The 2,814-nt window shown below is 41.6% G+C and overlaps 3 non-coding genes across 3 annotated transcripts; all 3 read right to left on the bottom strand.

Annotated features, from left to right (window-relative positions):
- Positions 1-670: 670 nt before the first annotated feature.
- On the bottom strand, positions 671-743 carry TRNAT-CGU (transfer RNA threonine (anticodon CGU)). Its single transcript has one exon. It is a non-coding gene; the product is annotated as a tRNA-Thr (tRNA).
- A 383-nt stretch (positions 744-1,126) lies between these two features.
- On the bottom strand, positions 1,127-1,199 carry TRNAT-CGU (transfer RNA threonine (anticodon CGU)). Its single transcript has one exon. It is a non-coding gene; the product is annotated as a tRNA-Thr (tRNA).
- Positions 1,200-1,582: 383 nt separating this feature from the next.
- On the bottom strand, positions 1,583-1,655 carry TRNAT-CGU (transfer RNA threonine (anticodon CGU)). The gene has a single exon. It is a non-coding gene; the product is annotated as a tRNA-Thr (tRNA).
- Positions 1,656-2,814: the final 1,159 nt, after the last annotated feature.

Raw genomic sequence — 2,814 nt, forward strand, 5'->3', positions numbered from 1 at the left:
TCTCGACCAATCACAGAAGACGCTCAATAATCACTCGTAAAAAGCCCATTTATCGGCCATCGACTAATTTGAACATGGTAATCTCGGTCGTTGCAGAGATCACTGTGGGAGGCCACGACTCGCGTGCGCGCGCGATCACACTGAGAAGCCGCGAATTCGAAGAAGAAACAAGAAGAAAGTGCTGAAGGCCACGAGGCACACGTGGCGAGTAATGCGAGAAAGATGTCTGTCTGTCTGTCTGTCTGTCTGTCTGTCTGTCTCGGAATCCTTCATTAAGACACCTTCGCACTTGCCCCATGCATTTCTTCCCACATGTGAGCGAAATTACGTGCGTACACTTCTTTTTCGACACAATCTACGAACTTGTTTCCGTGCTTTGTAGCGGAAAGAACTTGTTCCCGTCACATTTATCACAATGCAGAGATATGCGATATAGGTGCGTGTTTTCTCGACATAAGTGGTTATAGAAATAGCGCTGTTTATTTTATATATATATATATATATATATATATAAGGGAAAGAAGTGTATACCTAAGGGCTCGTTTTTCCGTGTTTTTAACACAATAATAATGAGATATAACAGACAGTAATGCCAAGGAATGTACAGGGGAAGTTATTAACATTAATGGAATGTAAATAAGAAGAAAGAAAAGTGGATGAAAAAATTACCAACTGTAAGCAGGAATCGAACCTACGACCTTCGAATTACGCGTTCGATGCTCTAACCACTGAGCTATTACAGCGGCACTCCCTCCATCCACTTTTTTGGGTTTATCTGTGAATTTAGAAGTAGGAGCGACAGTCAGCGCCATCTATAAGCCAAACAACGAGTGTGAAAACACTCTTATGCGCATGTTTGGCGTCACGTAGCACGTGAACTTTTTATGAGCGGGCAGCTGATTAATTGTCCCTCTTATACAACCTAAACACACCAAGTCTGCCAGTACGAGACCCTCGTTCAATGAAATAAGGGAAAGAAGTGTATACCTAAGGGCTCGTTTTTCCGTGTTTTTAACACAATAATAATGAGATATAACAGACAGTAATGCCAAGGAATGTACAGGGGAAGTTATTAACATTAATGGAATGTAAATAAGAAGAAAGAAAAGTGGATGAAAAAATTACCAACTGTAAGCAGGAATCGAACCTACGACCTTCGAATTACGCGTTCGATGCTCTAACCACTGAGCTATTACAGCGGCACTCCCTCCATCCACTTTTTTGGGTTTATCTGTGAATTTAGAAGTAGGAGCGACAGTCAGCGCCATCTATAAGCCAAACAACGAGTGTGAAAACACTCTTATGCGCATGTTTGGCGTCACGTAGCACGTGAACTTTTTATGAGCGGGCAGCTGATTAATTGTCCCTCTTATACAACCTAAACACACCAAGTCTGCCAGTACGAGACCCTCGTTCAATGAAATAAGGGAAAGAAGTGTATACCTAAGGGCTCGTTTTTCCGTGTTTTTAACACAATAATAATGAGATATAACAGACAGTAATGCCAAGGAATGTACAGGGGAAGTTATTAACATTAATGGAATGTAAATAAGAAGAAAGAAAAGTGGATGAAAAAATTACCAACTGTAAGCAGGAATCGAACCTACGACCTTCGAATTACGCGTTCGATGCTCTAACCACTGAGCTATTACAGCGGCACTCCCTCCATCCACTTTTTTGGGTTTATCTGTGAATTTAGAAGTAGGAGCGACAGTCAGCGCCATCTATAAGCCAAACAACGAGTGTGAAAACACTCTTATGCGCATGTTTGGCGTCACGTAGCACGTGAACTTTTTATGAGCGGGCAGCTGATTAATTGTCCCTCTTATACAACCTAAACACACCAAGTGTTTAGGTTAGAGCATCGAACGCGTAATTCGAAGGTCGTAGGTTCGATTCCTGCTTACAGTTGGTAATTTTTTCATCCACTTTTCTTTCTTCTTATTTACATTCCATTAATGTTAATAACTTCCCCTGTACATTCCTTGGCATTACTGTCTGTTATATCTCATTATTATTGTGTTAAAAACACGGAAAAACGAGCCCTTAGGTATACACTTCTTTCCCTTATTTCATTGAACGAGGGTCTCGTACTGGCAGACTTGGTGTGTTTAGGTTGTATAAGAGGGACAATTAATCAGCTGCCCGCTCATAAAAAGTTCACGTGCTACGTGACGCCAAACATGCGCATAAGAGTGTTTTCACACTCGTTGTTTGGCTTATAGATGGCGCTGACTGTCGCTCCTACTTCTAAATTCACAGATAAACCCAAAAAAGTGGATGGAGGGAGTGCCGCTGTAATAGCTCAGTGGTTAGAGCATCGAACGCGTAATTCGAAGGTCGTAGGTTCGATTCCTGCTTACAGTTGGTAATTTTTTCATCCACTTTTCTTTCTTCTTATTTACATTCCATTAATGTTAATAACTTCCCCTGTACATTCCTTGGCATTACTGTCTGTTATATCTCATTATTATTGTGTTAAAAACACGGAAAAACGAGCCCTTAGGTATACACTTCTTTCCCTTATTTCATTGAACGAGGGTCTCGTACTGGCAGACTTGGTGTGTTTAGGTTGTATAAGAGGGACAATTAATCAGCTGCCCGCTCATAAAAAGTTCACGTGCTACGTGACGCCAAACATGCGCATAAGAGTGTTTTCACACTCGTTGTTTGGCTTATAGATGGCGCTGACTGTCGCTCCTACTTCTAAATTCACAGATAAACCCAAAAAAGTGGATGGAGGGAGTGCCGCTGTAATAGCTCAGTGGTTAGAGCATCGAACGCGTAATTCGAAGGTCGTAGGTTCGATTCCTG

This window comes from Rhipicephalus microplus, chromosome X (assembly GCF_043290135.1).
Source record: "Rhipicephalus microplus isolate Deutch F79 chromosome X, USDA_Rmic, whole genome shotgun sequence".
Classification (NCBI taxonomy): domain Eukaryota; kingdom Metazoa; phylum Arthropoda; class Arachnida; order Ixodida; family Ixodidae; genus Rhipicephalus; species Rhipicephalus microplus.